At 46.5% G+C, this 26,415-nt stretch overlaps 1 long non-coding RNA gene across 1 annotated transcript in view; it reads left to right on the top strand.

The window, feature by feature from the left end:
- The window catches only part of LOC144144086 (uncharacterized), a 53,775-nt gene that overhangs the window by 9,104 nt on the left and 18,256 nt on the right, over positions 1 to 26,415 (top strand). The window contains exons 2-3 of the long non-coding RNA XR_013317149.1: positions 2,114 to 2,233; positions 16,492 to 16,584. This is a non-coding gene — a long non-coding RNA (uncharacterized LOC144144086). The remainder of the gene's footprint in view (positions 1 to 2,113; positions 2,234 to 16,491; positions 16,585 to 26,415) is intronic.

The following is a 26,415-nucleotide window of genomic DNA, read 5'->3' as shown; positions in this document are numbered from 1 at the left end:
ACCGCGTAGCAGACGACACTCATACAGCCTATGGCCCTATGCGCGTGCGGGTACTCTCACCTATTTTGCTGCTGAACACCGTGATAAGACACTGACATGCCGATCGCTTGTCGCTCCCACTATAATATTAAACATTTGTGATTGTGTAGTCTAAAGAAAGACACAAACTGAAAGTTAGATGCCGTTCTCATCATGGTATAGTTTGTTTTTGTGTGCTGGCTCGGCTTCGAATTCATTGCCAATGCCGAACTTTGTACGCACAACACTTCTCTACTGTTTTGTCATATAAAGTACTAGAGTGATTTGATGGAGGATAAAAGCAAAAACGCCCGTGTGTACGAGATTTCGGCGCACGTTAAAGATCCCCAGGTGGTCAAAATTAATCCAGAGCCCTCCACTACGGCACGTCTCATCGCCTTCGTTGCATCGGCGCGTTAAACCCTACAATCAATCAATCTACTAGAGTGATTTGAAAATCGTTCAACCAAGTTACCCTGGACATGCGCCGAACTTGTGGTCTCCACAATTCTGCTAGGGAGCATCACTCTTACATTGTAATGTGCTCCGGAAACTTTTCTTCAACAAACGGAATTTACATAGACAGATATTTTTGCCTCGTGAAATGCTTCTAGAATTGACGAACTAAGCGCTCGAAGTGATCAGTCCTACAAGTACAGCCCAAATTGCTGAGAATGATTTGGAACTTGAACCCTTATATACTTGTATTCTTGCACACCTATCAGAATGACAATAGTAGTTTGCCGCTCCTGTCATTCCCTCTGTTCTTCACGTCCTGCCCCTCAGGCTCCTCCCCCGCTTTGAAAGTGTCCTGTAATTGTTGAAATGAATGATTTTCAAACCCCACAATTTTCCCGCATTTGCATTGCTGACGCCCCATCATGTCTTATTATATTATTTGCCGCTATTTCTTATCTCTTGGACACTGATTGTAACGCGAATTTTTTGTTTTTTATTGTAGAAAGAATTTAAAACTGAATGCTCTAATAGAGAAACGCTGGTACTCTCGATTTACTTCCTATAGTTTGGTTTATATATTACGTATATGAATACGTACATGAATGAGCTGTTGTGATAGTTTTTTCAATAGTTTGGAATGCTCGTGCCTCTATATAGTCCGTGTCAAAGCATTATTTCACTGCTATTTACCCGTCGGGAAGCAGTTCGACAGACAGACAGACAGGCAGGCAGGCAGGCTCAACTTTTCGTTTTTACTTAGCAGAAGTTGGGCCAGAAGTCCACAGTCGTTCACGGTGGTCCCCGCTAAGAAATTTCGAGGAGAAGCTAGCTTTATGCAAAATACTTCCGCGTGTAATAATTTTTTATCGCAATAATGAGACCAAGACGGGAACTCACAACGCAAACACGGGAACACTATACATACATTACTCTGAGGCGTTAAGTAAAGAGAGAAAAATAAATTGCCCCTGCGGCACCGCCGAAATTCAACAGGCCTAAGCAAATTTTTCAAATAAATGAACGGGACAAAAGGCAAGTAAAATGTGGAATACGCAAGGGTACGGATAAATTAATAGGAAAATCTGCTGAGCCACACCACGGCCAGAAGAGCGGTTCCGGGGAGACTCCCACTATCTCCACTGCGAAGTAGCGGAAGGGGTTGGGTTGCGAGGAAACGTGTAAGAGTAGAAGGGAAGGTATATTGGAGACGGAATGGGAAAGGGGCGAGCAAATTTTTCTTTTATCCTTAGAAGTCTTACACCTGCTGAGGCCGCAATTGATTCGCAAGGAGCTGTACATAGTAAGGTTTACTCAAGCTGGTAAGAAAATGATGCTTGACCGCTAAGACGAAACGTTGGCCACCATAATTATCTGCCTTCCTTTAGGGTGGTAAATGCTATAAATGTTTTGAATACAGCTAATAATGAGACTATAACCACCGCTCATATTGTAACATTAGGTTGTCTCGGGAAAATGCTTGTTAACTGTGTTTATGGCGTCAATGCATTCAAGAATTTTGCATTACTTTCCCACCACCATTTCAATTTGATATACCCGGGATGAACATCGCGCCTTCCTTATGACCCAATGACTTTGAAATAACGTGCCTAAACGTTTTTTTTTTTTTACTTTTCAGGTAACAGCTCTTGGTTATAACAGCGAATACAACCGAAAAGCCGGAACATGCCAAAATGGGACCTGCGTTTATACCGAAATTCCTTACGGGTGCCCAAATAGCCACAAGGAGAAGCCCGACGTATGTAGAACGAAAAAAGCTCAGCTCAAGTTATAATTATCACCGTCTTTATTCAGATAAAATTTGTTGACAGATCGATGATCAACAGACCACTATTGAGGGATGGACGCTGCATTTTTTTAGCCGGCATGGGCTATCATAAAATCACCGAGCACGGGTTGAACGAACCTGGAGTTATTTTGTTTTTGAGAAGTATTTATTCCGACCAGGCAGAGACGGATGAAGGGTGTTGACGACGGAAAACAGCAAAATATATTTACGACTCATATAGGTATCAAAATGCACAAATGACAAAAAAAGTCTAGTTAGTAGAGTCACTGCAAACAAGCCCATCCCTCAAAAGTTCGCGCTCACGTGTGGGCACCTGTCGGTCAGCTGGATCGGTGCGCTAAGAGTGGTGTGCTGCTTCGGTGGCCTTGTAGTGTGTGGTGCTGAGGCCGACAGATGACACGTCAGAGTCCTCCCGGAGAGCCTAGTTGCCGGAGAGCCTAGCTGTGTACCGGCGACTAGTTTCACCTTACTCCGGCACCGCCCCTCACAACGTGTCTCGGTACTTTTATGAGGTGTACCGAAATCTTTGCACTGAATGGCTCATGACTTCTTTGCAACCCACGGAATCCTCTGGAGACATGCGAGCGACTACGCTCAGGGCTTTAAAAGTAACACAGGAGCTAATTCTGGTTGTTCACTTTCCTTTTGGCGATAACTGACCAAAGGAGACGTGCTCAAATCTCTGGATATAAGCGTCGTAGTCGTTTCTATTATGGTTAGAAAATAAAATAAGCTCATGGGCGCTGATAAAATCTGCACAAGTCGCTCCACGAGCTCCTCCGTCACGACTGTCCTTAGCGTCTGGCGCGTTAGCTCTTTTCTCCTCTCGACGTAGTTGGCGTTTAAGACCTTTGCGTTCTAACTCTAGCCTGTGAAGCTCAGCATCTCTGGCATGTTTCGTTTCCTGTCTCGCGGGTTGTGCTTCTCGTTCGACCCATTTCGTGAGAGAGAGAGCGAGAGAGAGAGAGAGAGAGAGAGAGAGAGAGAGGGGAGGGAGGGAGAGAGAGAGAGGGAGGAAAACGTGATTATTGCTAAAAGCAGTGAGGATCTGTCCTTAGCCCAAGACCCCTTCAGCTTTCGCCGCCTCAACAGCCCTCATCACCAGCAGGCGCTGATCATTGAAGTTGGAGATGGTACGTAACAAGAAAGGGAGGGATTTCGCAACTGTAGTGGGGCGTAGCTCAGCCCACTGTCATATGAAAGAGCGGCCCGGGGGCTTGACTGCAGCGGCATTGCGCGGAATATTCGGTGACGTGCAATTTACGGCACTTCGTGAGCTAGAAAAAGGTAGTCGTTTGGAGTTCACGGAGCTGCCGTTCCGCCTCTTCCGTTCGGTGTTGATGCGGTACTGAATAGATGACGCGTTCTAATTTATATTGTTGAGTTATATCGTGATACGTAGTCAACGGGGTTGGCCTATCCTGCTGGCTTCCCAAGGCTTGGTGGGATAACTCTCCGACCAGATTGATTGTAGGGTATAACGCGTCGACGCAACGCAGGCGATGAGGCACGCCGTAGTGGAGGGCTCCGGATTAATTTTGACCACCTGGGGATCTTTATCGTGTGCCGAAATCTCGTACACACGGGCGTTTTTGCTTTTCGCCTCCATCAGAAAAGCGGCCGCCGCGGCCGGGAAAACTCTCCGACCAACAGGTGGGCGATTTAGTTGCCCGGGGCGGCAGAGTGGGCGGGTCTCAATATGATCATATTGAAGCTGTGTCGTGCAGGGTGGCAGATGACTTGGTTGATTGTCCGGTGAGTTCGGCCGCACGCGATGTTACAGCGCGCTTGCTGCGAATCTGCGATGATTACTTTGACTGTAGTTAGCGTTATGGCGAGAGCGATGGCTGCTTCTTCCGCTTGCAAGGGGTCGTATCCGGGTACGTTTAGGGTACTGACGTGCTTATTGTGCTGGACAAACAGGGCTGTCATTGCTCTTATGCGGGGATACGAAGACGCGTCGTATAGGCTGTGTAGGGTTCTTTCCCGTAGTATGTGTGGATGGTCTTGGCTTTTGCTTTCCTGCGCCCAGTGTGATGCACGGGGTGCATGTTACGAGGGAGTGGCGGAATGCAGAGCTGTGTTCTCATAATGTGGCGGAGATTTGTCATTTCAGATGTCTGACGCTACAGAGGGGATGTGAGCCACAGATGAGAAAGAAGAATCGTCCCTGGCCTCGTGACTGCCGGCCTCAATCTTTGGCTCGAAAGATGGGCTTGTATGAACTCGTCGGCCGTATTGTGCAAGCCGATCTTTATTATCTTGTGGGTCGCCGTGGTGACGGAATGTCCGACAGCTTGTTTGTGGGCCTTCCTAATGATAACATCCACCCTTTCAATTTGTCTTGTGATTGTGAATGCTTTTACGAGACGAAGGGTGTTGACCTCGCGCATTTCCCGTGTTTTGGTGGTCACACGCCTGATCATGTGTGTAACCTGGTCCGAGGTATATTTCAGCCTGTTTACGAGGATGGAGTTTGCACGATGCGCTTGAAATTTCATACCAAGGATCTTGATATGCGGGAAGGGAATGATGGTGTGGCGCTCCATGTGGATCGTGATAGTGGGTGACCTCTGGAAGAGTTTCTTGTAGAAACAAGGAGTTCTGATTTTCGTAGAGCACACTGGAGGTCGCAAGAATTGACGGAATGTTTACTATGTTGGCTGCAGTTTGCAGGCGCTCCTCCATCTCCTCTAGGGATCCTGTATTCGACCAGATAGTAATATCGTATGCATACACGCCGTGATAGATGTCGTGAATGTTATCCAATAAGGGAGGGAGACCGATGAGCGAAATGTTAAAGAAAAAAGTGGGAGATCACTGCCCCTTGAGGGGGTGTCGCGGCTGTCGAGCAGAATCGGGTCTGTGGCATGGTCTCCCAGTTTCAGTATAGTCCTACGACCCGTCGCTAAGTCCGCAATCGACAGAATTTAGTTGCGAGGGAATGGCGGCATGTTTAACGTTATCAAACGCCGCCTTGAGAATTACATGCGGGAGTCAGCACAAACAATTTACGGCTGTGTCGTCTTGTCACGAGGTGAGCCCTCGCAGAGTCATCATATGCTACGTATATCCTCCGCTTATATCCACGTCGGCGACTAAACGCGTCTTCGAAAAATCATCATATGACTCAGAGAGTCAGCAGAATCTAGCACAAAAGTTAAATAAGAGGGCCTTATCAGATACCACAGTCTTCCAACGACACCTTTTATCCCTCGTGAACTTACCTAATACTTCACAAAATGTGTCCGCCGAGTGATCAACTGTTCGTGAAAGTCGAAAACCAAAATAAAAGGGAACGCGCAGCGTGTGTGGGTGATTACTAAAACGGTAATTTCTTGATTTCGCTCCGCATTTGTACACAACTATTGTTACGCGCCCCTCTCCCCCCCTCCCTGTCTTGAAAATATTATTGCATTTCGCATCTAGTTGCTGTAGTGAGTCCTACATTGCTTAAGTTAAGACGAACGTATCTAGAATATCGTAGCTGCACTGGTTTTTTTATTCCCGGGTGAGGTATATTGCTTTTATTTTTCGGTGGTTTCATTAAATCTCCTTGGTCCTTGCTATCAGGCGGGAGTGGGAGCATATTTAGCGACCTACAGACTCGGAATATACTTAACATGTTCACGTGGCCTCTATTCCTTTAAATGTACAATTTATTGTCAGGTATTAGGTAATAACACCCCCGAATCATATTTTTTACGATGTATATATTCGAAACAAAACCGAATTAGTTGTTCGCACTGCAAAACGAAGCCAACCTCTCACTTGCCAGTATCAGGTCTAAACGAGGCGTCAATAGAATTTACTTGCGCCTTGCATATCCGAGGGAACAGTGGTGATATGCTGCTGCCGTCCCCGACGACCGTAAAAGCAGCGAAGAAGCACGCAGTACCGCGTCCCCGGATAGCTCTTGTTGGTGTTCGAACCCTCTATCATGGCGCAGCTGTTTTTTGGAGTGCCCTAGACGGACTATTTGCTTACAGACATCAGCATATCAAGTTGTTTAGAGCGGCGAGAGGCAAAAAAATCGAAAGAGGGCCAAAACACTGTATGTGTCGCTATCAGCTGCGCAGCGGTCATCCCGTAAGCGCGGCGGAGAAGCGGCGACAGGCGGCATGCGATCGCGAAGCTCCAGGCATATATACTGCTCTGTCGCCGGAGACAATCTGCTGGACATTGGCCCCAAACAGCTTTATTGAATAAACTACTTGGCAAGAATTACGACCTCGGCCCTTCAAACCTAATAGAATGCCTAGTCAAAGAGTATTTTCTAACGGATATGTGGCTGTGATGATTGACATCCCCGGGCAGCGAGAGTGCGCCAGGAGACGACGGAGGCGAGTCGGCAAAGGAAGGGAAGACGACGACGAGCGGGACCACGCGGGGGGAAGAAGCACAAGAGGGGAGGGTGCCGGAGTGACTAGCGACGAGACAGCGCTAAAGGAGCGGGAACAAGGATTCGTCTCGGGAGGCGGTTGGAGGGCAAGCCAGGAGCGTGCTCGCGCTGTGCCCCGAGAAGCGTCCCGGGAGCTGTTCCGTGGCTCCTCTGCTGCAACACGGGGTGCCTATTCCCGTTGGCGAGATCTCGAGGCGTGTTGCGGGCCAATGTTCGGGCGAGGCTTTGAGGGGTCAGGCACGAGCGCGGGCATCGGCGTTCCAATCTGGGGCCTCCGCGTCTCAAAAGGCGGCACCGAGAAAGTGTCCCGCCACGTCTTCGGATCACCAGCACCGTACACGGGGAGCGCTCAACACGTTGCACCGACGTCATTCCGCCCATCGTCGAATAGTCTGGAACGTGAGCGTATCGCCTCTATTGTTCCCTCCGCTAGAACTGTGCTTCGGACTTGTGTATTAGTTTTTTCTCCGCGTTGCGCGTGTGCGGCATTTTGTTACAGTTCAAGTTTCTAGTGAATTTCTCTAGTGTTTGTGGGTCCGCCAAAGAATACCTGCTTTTTCGTTGTACTCAAACCACGGCGTCAACTGTCGTCGATCCTCCTCTGCAGGCCACAAGCTCGCCTGCTTAACACGCCGCCTCACAATTTCTGGCGTCCGCGACAGGACTGCGTGCTCTAATTCCATCTTGAGACTAAGCCGGCAAGTGGGTGTGGCAAACGAGAATGGATCTAGAAAAGTTGATGTCCGTCGGGAAGGAAGTAGGACTATCCGGATCAGCTCTAAAGGAATGGATCGATGAGGAACGCACGAAAGAAAGGGACCAGCGCGCAACTGAACGCGACGCGGCTAAGGAAGCGGCAGTACTAGCCCAGAAGAGAGCGTTCGAAACCAGAGCTTGCATTGAGGCTGAATGGGCCCTGATAGAACCTAAGCTGCGACTTCAGTAAGGGTCGCAGCGTTCTAACGATGTGGGAGGTGACCCCGCTCCTAATGCAGCACAAGGCGTCCACAGCCCTCACAAGTTCATTCCTACCTTTAACGAGGATCGAGATGAGCTTGACGCATATATCCAGCGTTTTGGGAGGGTGGCAACCAGTCAAGGGTGGCCCTCAGACAAGTGGGCGCTGTCCCTACACCTGTGCTTGACTGGTGAAGCGCTCATTGCGGTTGGTCGCATGTCTTCCGATGATGCCATGAATTACCCTAAAGTAAAGCAGACCCTGCTACAGAGGTTCAGGTACACCGAGGAGGGCTACAGGGGCAAGTTTCGGGAGTCCAAGCCGCAGAACTCGGAGACAGGCCATCAGTTTGCGGGCCGCCTACTCGGCCACTTCAACAATTGGCAGGAGCTGGCCAAAACGGAGAAGACGTACGTAGCGCTCCGAGAAAAAATGGTGGCTGAGCAATTCTTCAACAGCTGTCACGAGAAGCTAGCCATTTTTCTCAAGGAGAGGGGCTACAAAAACCTGAACCAGCTAGTCGAAGGCGAAACCACCGACCACTATCTTGAAGCGCAAGGTCTCACCAACTTGGCAAGACGCAGAGAAGACGAGAGGGGCTGGCAGCCTGAAGTCGACAGGCCTTCTGACCAGGAGTATCCTAAGACGAGGCCTTACGGCTTGTTATGTAACAAGCAGGGCCATCGGCCAGCAGACTGTTGGATGAAGTCGATGTCTCCGGGTTCCAGCCAGCCCAGCAAGGAGAATGCCTCCTGCTTGAGGGGCCGCAACCTCGGGCACCAGGCTGAAGCTGGCGCAAACCTGCCCGAGAACGAGGGTCAAGCAGCAAGCTCAATGCCTGGACCCAATTCCTTTGAGATGGAAGCACCGACCAAGTTTCAACCACGCCAGGCTCCGCCAGACTATGACTGCGGAAAAAGAGGTCGAGCCCCAAGTAATACCTGTCCCCAAATCTCTTCCAAGGATAAGATATGGCCCAGATACTACCAAAGGCTTCAATTGCATATTATGAGAAATAAAATGCAGTAAATAGCACCATTTTGCAGATATTTGCAAACTCACTTTTTATAACGAAATTGTCCTATGCGCGGGTACACCAAGATCTCAGTCACGTCATATCTGTCACGGAAGTGACGTAGCCAGAAAAAGTGGAATTGACGTTGCGAACCCAGGATTTGAGCCCACGCCCTCTCGAGCCGTCTCGTCGATATGGGAGGTACTTTCGCTCTACCGACTGCCCAATGAGCAGGGACGTGAGCAGGTCTACGAATGCGCCTTATGTACTTTCCTATGGCTGATTCAGATGGTGCTTCCGTGTAGGAGAGCCGAAGCGAAGTAGCGCATCATGGCGCTATCGAGCGGCGACAGTTGGCGTCTGGATGCCAGCGCCTTCGTGTATACGGGGGACGCGCGTGAATTGAGGCCCCTCCGCTGTGGCGTTGTTCCCATGATCATTGTGTTTCAAGCTGCTGTTTCTGTGCATATAATTTTTGGTTTTGTTGTGGTGTATAAACCGGTTTTTTGGTTCTTGCATGTCGGCGTCACTTCACCTGGCGGGGTCAGGCTCGCGGACCCTTCGAACAAGGAGGTTCCTTTAACATTCAACTGCTTCTGTGAAGGCACCTTTCACTTTCGTGTTCTACCGGTTACTATGAAGGAGGGATCACCACAATTTTTGTATTTTTGCCCAACCGGTTTTCTCCGGAAGCTCTTCTTGCAGACGAGTATACGTCCTGCGGGCAAACATCACCGAAAAACCAATACCTCAGTACGGCTAGCAATCTACAGAATAAAGACATTAAGCCATTGACACTACAACGTCCTCGCTTAAAATAACGAACATCAGTCGCCTACATTCACAGACGTATATAAAGCGTCAGAAGTGTGAAGGATCTGTGCCGTGGCGTTTTGAAACCGTTGCGACTATTCTGGCCTTCTTAGCTGACTATCAGTGTTTAGAGTGCATAGAAGCTTAGTGCAGCACGTTTGTTTAAAAAACTGTCTCCACGACGAAGTAAGAGTATCGCATCGTGCATTTGAGTCCTGAAAGTAGATGACGTCCACCAGTTCTCCCACTTTGTTACGATCCTGTCACCGTCCCCGCCCATCGCTACTCATTCGTGAACTTAATTATAGGTGTGACGGGAAGAAATTACCAGTGTGTTTTCTTCAACCCGTTGTTTATGGCTGCAATGTTCGTGAGTCACGCACAGTGAGTTTTTACCGCTGCTATCTGACCGCAGCCTGTGATCTTCTGTTAGCGATTCACGGAGGACAATATTCCCGCGATGGCCTCTCATCAGCCTTGTAAGTTCGAAATAGACACACCTCCTAGCTCCTTCGATGAGGAATAGATTGCTGATACTCGAAAATACCCATCATGAACCGAATAAATCCCCGGCAACTGCAGATAAAACGATGGCATAGAGTCTCTCATCTTCATGTCAGCGACTCTGAAGCAAAAGAGGATATATAAACTGACATTCAATGTGCAAAAATCACTTCTAGTCATGATCCAGTTGGAATATTGCTTATTATGGGTGAACTTTTAATGATAATTGGGTCAGACACGTAAAACAAACTTCTTGTATGGGTGCAAGAAATGATCATGAAAGTGTTACTTGGCATGTAAAGCATCATCCTCGCCTTAACTTGGCAGCTCTGTACTGTGGAGAGGCGGATTCAAGAGCTCCAAATTCAGATGGACGGTCGGATGAGTAACGTGCGAGACATTTCAAGCACGCGCAGCCTTTCTATGATAATATCCTGTGAGGCGACTGGCACATTTCAGCTGTCCGTCCTGTATATTTGGTGCGAAGCACCTTAGGCTCTCGGGCTGTAGGCGTCTCATCACGTCGTCATCTCCTGTCCTCTAATTCTTATGTGGTCGGATATCTCCCTATGTTTCACGCTAGTGGAGATGTCCCGGTTTTTTTTATGCACAACAGGGTTAACGTTGTTGATAAATCATTGCCCAACGACTTCCGCCACTCAAGCTCTCCTCTAAACGCGTGATTTTTCTTTTTTATGTTTTGTCGTGTTGCTATTCTGTCCAAGGCCTTATTACCCCATCTAACGTCTACATTGGACAACAACACTTCCGGCAATCGCGTGAAGCAAGTGAGAGTTATTGCAACAGGATTGATACTCACAGTGATTTAATCCTTTAAGGATCACTCGAAAACCTGGGAACAACTCTTATGCACAATTCTCACTTTAGAAAGCGCTAGAAATTTCCCGCGACCCGCTTCGCTTACTTCAATTTATAATATGGGGCACAGACTCAAGCAGGCTTACTGGAGTATTTCGAGCAACTACCAGTGGAATAAACAGCATTGGTATACTGGAAGACGTCCATAAGCACCGCGCCTACCTGAAGGATACCATGGTAACAATATTCACATTGTAGAATTTTCACCCTGCCGATACAATGTTTTCAGGACCGGGAGTGCAAATTGATCATAGGGGAATCGTGCCCAATAAAAGAACACTTCTACATCACTGCCGGTGGAATAAGATCCTGCTCGTATGACGAACTAGAAGTGTGTCGAGAGAGACGTGCTCACCTCTCGGGAGGGCCGGGCGTCAGAACCCGACCACCCATGACCGCAGATTTATTCAGAATTATTTAGCAGATCAGACATTAATACAGTTAGAAGGAGTTGATATAATTAGAAGGAGTACGCGTTACGAAGAGTTCCAGTGCGATGCGTAAACGAGTGTCCCAGTGTTTTCGTACTGTGAGTACATGAAACGATGGTTACGACGACGACATAAGACGTCAACAGACCGAGCCCCTAAGGAGCTTCGCCCCTAAAATCAGACGACCCCCGTCCCGTTTGTTTAACTTGTGCTGGACTTTCAGTTATGCATTCAAATGATCTCACTGTGCTGCCCATTCTACTGGAAGTTTTTGAAGCCCGGTTTTGGCTATTTACATAAACCTGAAAAAATGATTTTGCGAAATAACCTACTAAAATAAGTGTTGGCCATTTTGGAGAACGTTTAAAAAAGCATGGCATGCTGTAGAGAAAAATGGGCTCACGATTGTGTTCCTGCCTTTTGAAGGCAGTGCGAACTGCAGGTTTTTCGGTGGCAGCGTACAGCTGTTACGTCTAACGGAATGAGGCCTCGCCGAGCATGTTTGCGCGGCCTCCGCATACCGCCCTACTCTCGCATTTCCGCCATACTTCCCTACGGCGCTTTCCCGCTCGCTCGATCTCGTCTGTCTTAGTTGTCATTTTAATTCGCTCGGTTCAACGATGCCGAAGCGACGTGCAACTATAGGAGCGGGTGATTAAAAGCTGCGCTTTAGAACCTCTAAAACACACATGCCGTTCGAAATTATACGCGTATAACGGTAACGTATCCTCAGTACGAGGATTCAAGTCCGTGAGCAACGTTTAGTCTCGTACGGTGAAATATGAGTTCTAAATTTAGGGTTCCTGGTGAATTCTGTTTTTTTCAAACGTGGTAAAACAAATTACCGGAATCCCAGGCAGCCCAGGTCCGTACGGCTTACCTAAAACCGGTGTACTTTGGCTGGTGATTTTCTCTCCAGCCTTTTTCTGGCAAACGTGTTCGGCCCATGTCCAAGGGTGGGCCTTTCGGCCGTATACGGCCGTACTCCCATGGCTGTCCAACGGCCAGTGTCCTTCAGCCACTCGACCGGCTTACGTTCATCCGGCCAGATTCCATCCTTAGGGATCCGGCCATTCCAAAGCCACCCGTGTACGGCCGAAGTACGGCCGCCGGAGGACAGCCGAGATACGGTCGTCGGACTCCAGCCGGACTAAAGCTACCGGAATACGGCCGTGCTACGGGCATTGGAGTTCAGCCACAGTTCATGAACTGTACTGAGGCCGGTCACTGCATGTCGCGCAAGCACATGACTCAGTCGCGCTGTGCAGCATCACAAACCCAGCATTTTGGGTCCAATGCAGCCACATCAAAGTGAGCCCGCACACCACCACCGCCTGTCCAGCCTTCAGCGCAGCCTTGCTTAATTATCAGCGTCAGTTGGCAGCAAAATTCATTTATTAAACAGTGCTTACAAATGGTCGTTCCTTTAATTGTTGTGCCTTTTTTACTGTCGAATACAGCAAATGCTAATTTCTTTGCAGAGCTGGAATAGTTGTTCTGTCCAGGAGCTGATATCTTCTGTTGGGCGGCTTACCTGTAATAAACGGAGAAGAAGAGGGGGAGGGGGGGACAGAAGGCGCATACTTTAGTGGCTTCAATTTCACAAAGATGAAAGTGTCGCTTTTGGCCAATTTCTTTTAAGACAATCCTCGTGAATACTTCCATTCTCTCACTAAATCAACTATTTTTACAACAGCTGCTTGACCAGTTTAGTTGTATATAAAACTGGCGTGAATGCCTTTACGAAGTGCTTTGGTACGCCACAAAACAGTCAGGAGCATTCAATATAATTTCTTTCACATATACATTATGTCTAGTTGTTAACTATCTTTCATGCAAAGAAATTTTCTACTCAATCAACTTTTCTGATGATCTTTCACAGGGTGATCCTAGGAGAGATCGAACACGTACTTTCATTTTCAATCTATTTTTGATGTTGTTTTCATAAGTTACGTGGCCACCACTTCATAGTTCAAAAGGACTTAAGTTTCCTCTAATGTCGTACTACGTTAAAAAAATTCTAGACGCGTTGCGAATAACGCCCTGCTTTTGGTGGCTGCAGTTGTATTCCTCGGTGTTTACGCAAGGAAAGGCGCAAGACTAGAGCTTCATACTTTGTTTCAAACCAATAACATAGCAATGGTAGTTGCATACAGCAAACCTTGCGTACTGCAGGGAATAAAACAATAAATATTTTATTGGTCAAGTTTGAATGCGTAAGACTCTCGACCCGTCGAGGGCGAACTTGCGGCTCCGCAAGTTTATTTATTTACTCATTTTTATTTATTTATTTATTTATTTGTTTGTTTATTTATATTTATTTATTTATTTATTCATTTATTCATTCATTCATTCATTCATTCATTCATTCATTTGATACCGGCTTCGCCTTTACATGCATTACAGCAGGGAGATACATAACACTAATCTTCAAATTTGAGACCAAAAACAATATAATTCTACAAAGCGCGGTGAAAATCGTCATTATAAGCTGTGGATAAAATCGTACATGGAAGATAATTACACTCTCGTATTGTTATAAGATAAAAAAAATCGCGCAAGGCGTCACCATTGATGGAAAGTTAATCATTTGCTTTAGGATTGCGGTCCCACTTTGGGATATGTAGAATAGCCCTTGGATATATACATCTCCCCTTCAATTCCAGTGTTTGAATGATAGATATTACGAAAAAAAAATTATCTTAGGTTTCGTCTGTGATCTTTCACGTCTTACAAGTTCAGTTTACTTTTACTTTCCCTCATGCTAAGTTGGCAGTGCCAATTACCTAATACGAATCGCCCTGTCCTATTCCCCATGTTTTCGAGCGTATCAACCAGCTCTTCGGTTCAGGTTTTACAAACACAGGCGTACTCCAACATTGAGCGCACATGAATGAAATACGGTTGTTCTTTTAAGTAAAATGGAGGTTCGCTGAAATTTTCTCTCAGAAAGCCAAAAACACGTGAAGCCGTAACTTTTATGTTGTGAACGTGCCTTTTCCCTCTAACCTCTCGTTAACTAAACTCCCAGTTATATATATATTCCTCGGCCGTTCTTAAAGCAGCGTAATTAAACCGTATACGTGTTCAATTGGAATGAAGGTTTTCTTGTAAAGTTGACTTTAACACACTTTTTAAGATTCAAGGACTTTTCTGAATGAGCACACCAGGATGTTACTAAATTCGAATCATGCTGCAGGTATTCGGAATCACGTTCTTTCGCTACAGTTCTGTAAACTACACAGTCATTCGCGACCATTTGGAACAAACGCATGAGGCCAATAGTGATATAATTTATGTATAACAGAAACAAAAGAGGGCCTCCAACTGAGCCTTCGGGAATTCCTGAGGTCACGGGAACATATCCGCACGAACAACCATTGAGAGCGACCGACTGCTGTCTTAGAAAGAGATACTTGGCTATCTATGCAATAACCGATTCATTCAGTTTATAGACCGCAGTGTACTAACAAGAAGCTCACATGTAACACCGCCAAATGCTTTTTTGCATTCCAAGATAATACAGTAAACTACTTTAAGCTTACCTATGGCTAGAGCCAAATCGTGCCTGAACTCAACAATCTGCGTTGAGCAAGAAAAACCAGACGAAATCCGTGTTTGCTACGATGTTTAACCAAAGGAGTCATATCCCAAGTGTAGCTACGCTCACCTTCAAACACCGCAAATAAATTAACCTCCAGGCTTCGTCATTGAGAAGGCTGTGTTGTTATCACAAATATAAAATGACACTTGGTTTTAAATAGGCAGTCATAAAATCTGATAAAATAACATAGTGCAGAGCACGAAGGTAAGCCTAGAAATGCACGAGCTTGGCCTATTCTACGTTTATCACCAAAAAATAGTGCAACATTGTTTATCGCAGTCTTATTGCAAGAAGAATAGCCGAAAGCTTGCGCTTCTGCGCGCCTTTGCCATTCTTTGGTGGGGGCTCCTTCAGATGGCACCGATTGAGCTCCTGGGTGGCCACTTGTTTGACGCCCTTTAAGGCCAGTTATTTTCGGTGAACCACCGCCATCTCGGGTCGGACATCTCTGCCGGGCCGATGTCTCCAATGCTATCCATTTCTTGAGGGGGCGAATAGGCTCGAGCTGATGTGTCGACGAAGCCGGTGGGCGAGGCGTGGTAGCGGCTATGACTGGCGAGGCTTAGCTCGCCCGTCCGTGTGGACCAGTCTTCTTAGGGCAATAAATGGTATTTCCGTGGCCTTAAAAGGTTACCTATGTCCAGCGAGTCCTCGCACCTTCCCCGGTCCCCTATAACCACTCATTACTGTTTGACAAACGAAGTTCGTTCATTTAAAATGTAGAAACGCCGAGCGGATGAAAACGAGTAATCGTCGTTCGGCTACTAACGGCTTTTTCTTCAAGAGAAAAATCGGTCCGCTTCAAACCAATAGTGCATGAGCTCCGGTGCCCAGACGCATGCCGTTATTCGGCTGTACGCCGCTTACCGGAAGAATGACGTATAACCTGAGACCTTACGTCGGCTGTCTCCTCCTGAACACCGGTTGCCAAATACTCTGCGGCCGTTCGCTTGCCGTAACTCGGCCGAGGATCGCTAGCCGAATGAAAAGCGTACATTTTGGGGCCGTACGTCGGCCGGTCTCCTTCATAAAACCGGTTTCCCGAAGAAAACAAATACTCCCACGCCGGACGCGCGGTTTAGCGTTGACACAGCGAATGCGCGGCAGCCGCGCTCCGTCCGGTCTCCTTTCGAACACCAACTGCCACAAAAATACGAATGTTCTGTGGCCGGCCGCTTGCCGTGCTTCGGCTGAACACCGCTTCCCAAAGGAAAAACGGATGTCCTAAGGCCGTACTTCGGCCGTTCTTTCTGAACATCGGCAGCCGAAAGTGAACTGAATATCTGGCAGCCCGGTACCTGCCGCTGTGTGTCTGAATACGGGCCGCCGGAGAAATGCCGAAGCGTTGGTTGCCGAATGTTGGCTGTTAAACGTATGATCAGTGGCTGGCAGAACCTGGATGCTGGCCGGACGTGCCAAAAGCGGCCGTAGACGGGCCAGTCTTGGGACGCACTTTCTTTGCCGCCTGGGATCTTGCGATTGAACAATGTGCAATCTCCTCTGCTCAGGAGAATTCTAGTAAAATGTTTTGTGTGTTCACGGGTTCCCAGTCTGAAATAAATGTTTTTTATGAAAATACGCTTACATGTTTTTATATGCAGGGAACAGAAATTCCAGTCGGGTGCTCCTTCACTTGTGATCATGATGGCAAGGGTAAAAAATATGGCTTCTATCCGGTTGGCACACCGTGTTGGGTAAGTTCCTTAATTTTTATTTCTCTCAACTAGAAATGACGTGGAAGGTGTGCCAGGGCCACAAAATGCATATGTGTTGTGGGCTGACACTATCATATCTAACCTTGAAATATACTGTTTCAAGCTCATTGCATATGCGGGAAGCTACATATAGAAAGATCAAAAACAAATTTATTCGGGAGATGGCTTCGACGTGGAGACCATAAAATCTTTGGGCCACAATAATGTACAGCTGCTGTATTTTTTTCCCGCAAGAAGTGGGTACCTCATTTCAATGGTGATATCAAAAAAGTCATCAGTGATGACTATACCAAACAAAACAGGACTGTTCAGACTAACTCAAGCCGCGGTACTTTGGCCGGTGATTTTCTTTTCGTCCTTTTTCCGGCAGACGTGTTCGGCCGAAGTCTAAATGTGGGCCTTTTGGCCGTACACTGCCGTACTCTCATGGCTCTTCAATGGCCAGTGTCCGTCGGCGAATCGAACGTCTTACGTTCATACGGTCGACCTCCAGTCGTTGGACTCCGGCCATTCGACAGCCATCAGTGTGCAGCCGAAGTACGGCCACGGGACATCAGCCGAGATGCTATTGTCGGACTCCAGCCGGACTACATATGCCGGAAGGTCGGCTGTGCTACGGCAATTGGAGTTCTGGCGCATTCCGTTACGTGTGCTGAAGCCGGTGGACGACCGCTGCACGCAGAGCAACCAGATGACGAAGTGGCTCTGTGCAGCAGCACAAACCCAGGATTTTGGGTTCGGCGCACCCACAACAATGTAAGCCCGCTCGACACCACCAGCCGTCAAGCCTTCAGCGCAGCCTTTCTTATGGATCAACTTTCTTCGCTCTCAACTTGTCGTTCTATAATTTCTGTGCCTCTTTTACTGTCGCATGAAGAAAATATTCATTGCTTTCCTATAGCTGGAATTGTTGTATTGTGCTGGCGCTGATATCTTATGTTCGGCCTAGCTGTAATAAACAAGGGAGGGGGGGGGGGAGGAGACGGCGCGTTGAATTTCACAAAGAGGAAAGGGCCTCTTTCAAGCAATTTCTTTTAGGACAAGCTCCCTGAACACTTCCATGCTCTGATTAATTTAACTATTTTACGACTGTTGTATGGACAGTTTAGTTGTGTAGAAAACCAGCACGCATGCCGTTACGACGCGTTTTGGCACTCCACAAAACCTTGAGGAACATTCAATATAATTTCCTTCACACAAAAACTATGTCCAGCGTTTGACAATATTTCTTAGAAAGAAATTTTATACTTGATTTACTTGACTGATGATGATCAACAAGGATGATTCTAGGATAGATCTAACAACTATCTTCATTTTTTCTCTATTTTTGATGTTGCTTAATATGCAAATAGGCCACTTAATGGTCCAAAAGAACTTAATTTTCCTCTAATGTCGTGTTTCGTTAAAACAATTGTAGACATGTTGCGAATGGCGCCCTGCTTCTGCTGGCTGCAGTTCTATCTAATCTTGTGTTTTACCAAGGAAAGGCGTAAGACTAGAGCTTCTCAATTTGTTTCAAACCAAACATAGCAATTTTAGTATGCATAAAGCAAACCTTGCATACTGCAACAAATAAAACATAAAGGGTATTTAATTGGTCGAGTTTGAATGCTTAAGGCTCTCAACCCCTCGGCGGGGAACTTGCGGCTCGGCCCTATGTATACACACGTTCCTCCAGCTTTAGAGTATAACATGGCATTTGTCGCACGCCCCTCGAAACAGCGAAAACCGTGCTTTGCACTATAACCATTCCAGAGGCCACGTTTTCGCACTTTATGCCGCGTCAATGGCTGCGTGTTAGCGCTTTTTTGGTGCGGCAATTGACGCTCAGAAGAACCAACGTTTGTACCCTGCTATTCCTATTTGCTAAGGGATGCCCACAGTGAGGCACTTTTTACAGGGTGTTTATTTATTTATTTAATACCTGCTTCGACTTTGCGTGCATTACAGCCGGGGGATACATAAAAGTAAGCATCAAATTTGCGACCAAATAACAAAGTAATCCTTCAAAATGTAATGAAACTCGCCATTAGAAACAAAGGAAACAATCGTAAGTGAAAGATAATTCCACTCTCTTATTGATCTGAGAAAAAACGAATGGTGCAAGTAGTCGTCTTTCAAGGAAAGTTGATAGTTTATTTAAGATTGTGGTACTACTTGGGGATATGTAGATTGGCCCTTGGATACACTTCTCCTCATCCATAACAGTTTTCGAATAATATTATGAAAAAAGTTTGACCTGAGGTTTCGTGTGCGGTCTTTCACGTCTTACTATTTAAGTTTACTTTTGCTTTCCATCAGGCTAGGTACACGGTCTAGATTATATAAAATGAATCGCCCTCCCATATCCTGTATGTTTTGGAGTCTATTCTGTATGTTTTGGACCAGCTCTTTGGTGTACGGATCGCAGCAAACACACGTGTACTTCAACATTGTGCGCACATGCGTGAAACACGGTTGTTCTTTTAAGTTAGATGGAGGTTCCCTAAAATTTTGTCTCAGAAATCCCGAAATATGTGCAGCCTTAACTTTTATGCTGTGAACGTGCCTAGTTCGCCTTAATCCTTAAACCTAGTTCACCTTAAACGGGCCATGTAGAAAAAACACAAGTTTTGTTCATTCGAAAGATTGCCTCGTTATAATTATACTGACAGCACTTTTAGCCCACACTCAGCACAGATAAGCCATAAAATTAGGAAAAAATGAAATGACCATGCGACCCACTAGCTCAGTTACCGCAACACAACCTATGATGTCATAGTGCGTGCCCAGCTGTGCGATTAGCCGAGGCCGGCAAAAGCAAACGCAGATTAGACACGGCTTATAAGCTAGCCGAAAGAGCTATTTTATTTATTTATTTATTTGATTTATTGGTACTGCAGGCCAATATTTACGCCCAGACAGGAAAGGCAACAATACAAAAATGCTAAGCAAGACAGCTCTAACATCGTCACAGACAATGCAGGAGGTACAGGTGCCGTCATAAGTAATTGGAGCACGGGAGCTGTGGCCGAACTGCATAGGAGCGCCGTGTAGCTGCACCAGCGGTAAACGAAAGGAGTAAAACACGCATGCGCGCCTGCTCACGGTGATAGCCCATCTATACTTCTCAACCCACTTATTTTAACGTGGCTTCGAGCATTATTCGCTGCATACTGGTCTCACCGATGGCGCTGATAGTAGAGCGGTATCTGGCAGCGTCGCTCACACACTTTCAGCGCACGCGAGCTGCTGGAGAAGAGGCGCAGTCGCAGGGATCTGAAGGGACAATTTTTTTCTAATATTTTTAGCTGGGTATGCTATCAGCGCCAACGCTGAGACCGGTATGTCACGAACAACGCTCGAAGCCGCGTTAAAAGAAGTGGGTTGGGATTCATAGAAGGGCCATCTGCGTCGGCAGGCACGCATGCGTGTTCTGCTCCTGTAGTTTACCGCCAGTGCAGCTACCCGGCGCTCCGATGCGGCTCGGCCACAGCTCCCGTGCTGCAATTACTTTTGACGGCACCTGTACATAAAATACAACAAAGAACTTCATACAATACAAGAACAGACGTCAATCACTTCATAACTCAGTGCAGCCCTAGGCAAACAAGAGAAGACGCTCCAGTTCTTCTAAAAATTTGCCGGATTCAAGCACACCTGGCGGCAATGAGTTGCACTCTGACACTGTGCGTGGGAAAAAGCTGTTTTAAATGCAGAGCATTTCTTTAACTCACGATGTCACCCGGCGTTGTCGGCGTGCCCGGCGTCCGCAACGGCCGTTCCAGGTGCGCCCTCTCCCCACTCCTCCTCTCCCGCATCACGCTACCCTCCTCGCTCTCAACAACAGGTCCGCACCCCTCTCCCTACACTATAAAAAAAATAATACTTACCGTCGCCTGGTTTCGATCCCACGACCCTGCGGTCGGAACGCAAGGTACATGGAGCTCTACCCACTGCGCCACAAAGCCGACACAGAATGGAGGGCTACGAACGCGCCTTATATCCTTGACTCATTCAAACTACGTCAAGAAGCTGCTGATACAACGCATTCACTACCTGTGGGCGGAACGCGAGGTACATGGTGCTCTTCCCACTGCGCCACAAAACCGACACAGAATGAAAGGCTACGAACGCGCCTTATATCCTTGACTCATTCAAACTACGCCAAGAAGCTGCTGATACAACGCATTCACTACCATCAACTCCCCAAACGCTCAACGTTAACGCAATACACCCACCCCTTATGCGACGCATTTACTCGAGTCCCCCTCGCGGGGAGATGGGCCCTTTTTAAAAGCAGTTGTGCGAGCGAAAATTGGTGCGCTGAAATGTAATTACATTTCCCCTGAAATGTAATGCATATTCATTTTACAACAATAAGAACGGTGCGCTAAACAATGCAAGTTACGAAAATACGTGTAAGCATTGAAGCACCGATGCCCAGTGATGTTGGTACTGGGCGCACTAAGCTTGTTTTAGCTCCACAGCAGTTTGCCTCTTTGTAGTGGTCTTACACGACACTGTCAGGTTGGCTAAGCGACATTATTTTACGTGACCCTGTTTTTCAAGGATACCCCATGTTTCACGAAGTGATTACGTTCTACAGTTACAAAAACAAGCCAGCCGCCAATGCGGTCCAAACAAAGCAACGGCGGACAACGGTCCGTGTGGTAGCGCCCTCTGGGAGGACGGACGGCAAGCAAGGCTGCTGAGCCGATTGACGCAGTGGAAGTTCGTTGGAATACACCCACTTGTGACTTCATTGCTGACTTCCGAAAATACACAATTTGGCAGGAGAATTAAAATTTAAACAAGAATTGATTATCTTCTCAGTGAATATGACACTATATGCTGCCGGAAAACGCGGTGGGCACTATAAAAAACGAAATTTTTCAAATAAAACAAACTTGCATTTTGTCTGCATGACCCCTTTAATAAACTCCTAGTTGTTTATATTCCCTGGCGTTTCTTAAAGCACCGTCATTTACGTTATACGTATTCAACTAATATGGGCGTCTCCTGGTAAAGGAGACGTGAACACACTTTCTAACATTCAACAACCTTTCTGAATCGGCACACCAGGATGCTATTACATTAGAACCATGCAGCAGGTATTCGGAATCACGTTACTTCTCTACAGTCCTGTAAACTACAGTCATTCGCTAACGTTTCGACTGAAGATTTGAGGCCAATAGTAATCTCATTTATGCATAACAGAAGCAAAAGAGGGCCCACAACTGAGCCTCGGGAAATTCCTGAGGTCACGGGAAGATATCCGGAAGACCAACCGTTGAGAAGGACTGACTGCTGTCTTAGAGAGAGACACTATATTATGTATGCAATAACCAATCATTCAGTTTATAGCCCCGTATTTTACTAACGAGGTCACAAAGAACAACATCGAATGCGTTTTTGAAGTCCACGAAAATACAGTCAACTACTTTACACTGATCTACTGCTAGAGCCAAACCACGCGTGAACTCAACAAGGGGCGTTGGTCAAGAAAAAATTAATTAATTCCGTGTTGACTAGGATGCAGGAGAATTTGCAATAGTAAACGTCACTAATAAAACTACAAGCACATGCATTTATCGTGAGCACAGATAGGACAAGTAGACATCGTGCATGCATGGCAGGATCACGAGTCAGGACATCAGAAACATAAATTCATTAAGTCGTGAAAAAAGGCTCCTGGGGGCGTAAAAAATAATGTTGATATACTATTGCCCAGAACTTCTAGGCCTTCAGGAGGTGATTCGCTATAAAACGTACTGGAGGCAAAAAAGTACAATGGCATATAATTCGCTGAGGCATATGTAAATTTACGGTGTGTAATAAATCAATTGCGTCAGTTTCAGCATTTATGACCCTATAGAAAAACATGACGTCACGACAACATCGGCGACTAACTAGATCGTTAATGCCCATTATATTTAAAAGGGAGTAGTATTCATAATAAACTTTTCGTTGGAAATACGTGTTATAGATACTTGACACACCAGGGCTTTTGAACTGATTCGATTAAGTTAGAATAAGTTTTTGGTAGCTGGTTCCATGTGAAGGAACCAAATTCTACACGTCATCTTGCCCATGAAGGCAGCGAGCCGAATATGATTACAGCAGTCTGTTTAAAACTAAAACATGAATACCTAAAAAACTTAAAAAGAATTCCTGTCGTACAACAAAAAACTTTGTTGTGACAACACAAGTCCTGTTGTTACAACGAAGCGATCTGTTATTACGACACACATTTCTGTTGTTACGAGGAAGCGAATTTTCTGAACGATAAACATTCCTGTAGTCACAACAGAACTATCATTTACGCTACTGTGCGCCAAGGGCAATGACATTCAAACGATGTGCAAATACTGATGGAACATCAGGATCACGACAATACAGGAATTCGGCAAGCTCAACACCAAATGAGCACAGGAATACGATACCCTAATGAACATCAGAATCCCGACACGACAGGATTACAACACGACATGAGTACGACAGGCGAAAATACGACAAAACTACAGAAATTTGAATTGACATTTTCGACTGAGAAGGACTATAAAATTGCGTGTGAGGCGCGACATTACGTTCAGAAGTTTGAGACTGGTGTTACTAAGATACGCAACGTGCAGTTTGAAATTAAGGGGACTATCATGAGTACACCAAAGTCCCTAATAACGTTTACGCGAGAAATTGTTTCTTTGCCCAAATTGTATGTAAATTTAAGGGGTGCCTTGTGATTTGACAGAGTAAGGATTTTTGTTTTAGATGCGTTGAGCGACATAATTTTTTGTACACCACTCCGAGTTGCTAAAAATATTCCCCTGAAGATTTTGACAGTCCTTTGTTGATCAAATTATTGAAAACAGCTTCAAATCATCAGCGTTTTTGTCACTGAAGCACGTTTTTGTCACTGAAGCCTGCCAAGCAAACGCATTTATACATTTCCAGCTCTATGGAATTCAGCATGACTGGAGAACAATAAACTAGGTTTTGGCACACAACATCATCAGCCCTAATTTTCGATTTATAGTGCTTTGGACAAACAACCGATCGTCTCGTGAAGCTGACAGGTACCGTTTATTATGGTTCATTATGACTTGCGCAGAACTTGCAATTGACTCTGTGGTAATGCTCCAGTTTGGCACAAGTGACCCGCATTGTTAACCTTTTCCCGCTAGGTTGTACAGCCTCAACGAGAATTTCGCCGTGATGCAGACTCCGCCGAAGGAAAACGGTCTCCCTTCCGCCGTATAGCGACATTAAGCCGTAATGCAACACTTAGCCGTAGTGAGATTTTCCGCCGTGTTGGGCCACTTAGCCGTAATGCCCTTCTTGCCGTAGTGAAGCTCTCCGCCGTCTTGCGACGCTCCGCCGAAACGGAATTTACGCAGTAAGGAGACTCTCCGTCGTGTTGCGATGCTCAGCCGTAACGCACTTTCCGCCGTAGTGAGAATTTCCGCCGTGTTTCGACGCTCAGCCGTAAAGCACTTTTCGACGTAACGCGACTGTCCGCTGTAGTGGAACGATGCCGTGGTTAAGTGCATTCAATTGTCTGCGGTTTCACTCTTTGTAGAGCCACGTGTGTGAATTCAAGTGACGTCACATGTGCAGTCGTTGTGGGGGTCGTTTAAAGCTTCGCTTTCCAACCACCGTGACAAGGTGGATTGGCGCGGATTTTTTATTTCTGTATCGCCTTTTGAAAACACGACATCAATTGCCTATTGAAATCTTTTCTTAGGTCTATATTGTAGGGTTGATCGCATGAGGCCCATGTGAATGTCTTCGAATTAAAAACGCATGCCTGATTTTTCTGCGTTGTTCAGACAGACAGGGGTATTGAAATATATTTCCACACACGGTCATTCGACATTGTACACTCGATCCTCAACGTGACCGTCGCTCACGTGATCGTTTGATATTACCGTGGACTCGTACGAAGTATGTGAGCGGTTGCGCACCTTTTATGTCCTTTCGATTCTAAATTCTCTTCCCTCCTAACTGTTCTTCTTCAGAAAATATGCTCGCATTCGATCCGCTTTTTATTTACGTGGTTGAGATACATGCGTTGTGTATTTGGTTGTGTTTTTTTTATACTGCTGTTTAGTGTTCATTGTTTCTATTTTTCTTTATTAAGGACATATTTGGGTATCGTTAATCGCTGGGCACACGATGAGTGTTCAACTGCCGGGCAAGGTCCGACAAGCCTTTTCTGGCAGTTGGGCTGTACCGCACATTTAACGTAATCGGTACCTTCGGTAGACCTTACCGCACCTGAAATGGCTGTAAGGATCCCCCGGCCAAACGTTTCTCTTTCGGCTACCTAATTGCGGTCACCAGAAAAAACAGTACAGCGGTCTGTGAAATACTGAGTTGCAGAAATCTTAGAAAACCATGTCTCCATTAGGCCGACTATGTCAAAACAGCAAGCAAGAAAACCAGAAAAAGTTAATCAAACCCGAAGACCAAGACAGCTTTGAAAATGATCTGTCGGGGTTCAGCCTTTACATTGGGCAATTGCGAAGTTCCACATGACGCCCTTGCTCGATGTCGGTACTTCACCACCTTTAAACCATCGTTGGTCACGTCTGGTGGTGAAACTGCATCACAACCACCGGCAGCACCACTGGCACAACCACTAGCGGCACCGACGACGACAGCCACGCAGTCATCAGTAACGCGGGCGTTCTTTGAAGATGGTTCCTGACAGTGCTTATTGAAGTTCTGTTGACCTATTTGATTCGAAGCACCAGCACGAGCTGCGTTGGAGGGGCTTGGGCACAATAAGTCCACCCCACCACCAGAACTACCGTCGATAAGGGGCGTGACCCCAGTGAAGGCAACGGTAGAACCTTTCGTCGCAAGTTCAGCCGCTCCGAGCGCAGGTGGCTGTTTTGAGCTCTCAAGCATTTGACTTGTTTCCAGCAAATCCGGCCTGTTTAGGATTGTCGAGATGCCGCTGATGAGGACAAGGGTACGTAGCTTTCCAATTTCAGCCGAGGTGCTTGTTAGGTGCACTTCCATTGATTCAGAGCCTGACCTTGCGTCCGCATCACACGATACGGACGGACACCCTGCGCACGATGAAGAATTGTACGAACTTTGGCCGGACTCCATGAAGTTATATTCTTCACGGTGAGCTTTTATGCATTTACAGTGAATGCGTCTTTCGCAAATGAAACACTGAAAAATTGCTGCTTGGCGAAAATGCCAGCGGTACACGAGCCGCACACATCCTTCGAGGAAGCGTTCCTTGAAGGTGGATTATCTTCCGCTGTATCCCTCAGCTCTTTTGTCATGGTCGCAAGCGAGCGCGTGAGCATGGGTCCGCTCAGATTCAGTGCGCAACATTGAATGTTTTATGATGTGGTTAGCAAAAAGTTGCAGATGACATCTACGTTTGGGTCCTAAGATGCACGATGAGATAGCGTTACTTTGACTCCCGGGGAGCGCTTTAGAACAGAATTGCTGCATTTACTATGTTTCACGAACACTGATGTTACGCCAAAAGCGAAAAATAGAAGCTAGGGTTTTTAATCACGGTGTACCCGAAAAGGCTGAATCCTTCTGTGCTTCTGTGGGTTAAGATAGGGACGTGACAGGGTGCGGCTGCGCGGTGTTCGGACAAGATGGTGGCAGTATCGGTAATTGGAAGTTTTTATTCTCTAACGTTTGTACCGCACTGAATGTTTTTGCTTTTTTCAAAGAGAGAGCGAGAGAGCGAAGACCTCTGTTGTGGAAGAAATACTGGGGTTTTCGGCAAAATGAGTAAACATATTAGAGAGCTCAAAGGTGGAACTTGCAGTCTAGGGTCATCGATGCAGCAGC

This window comes from Haemaphysalis longicornis, unplaced genomic scaffold, assembly GCF_048455015.1.
Source record: "Haemaphysalis longicornis isolate Haplotype H1 unplaced genomic scaffold, Haemaphysalis longicornis Haplotype H1 scaffold_60, whole genome shotgun sequence".
Classification (NCBI taxonomy): Eukaryota; Metazoa; Arthropoda; class Arachnida; order Ixodida; family Ixodidae; genus Haemaphysalis; species Haemaphysalis longicornis.
This window is presented reverse-complemented; position numbering and strand designations above follow the sequence as displayed.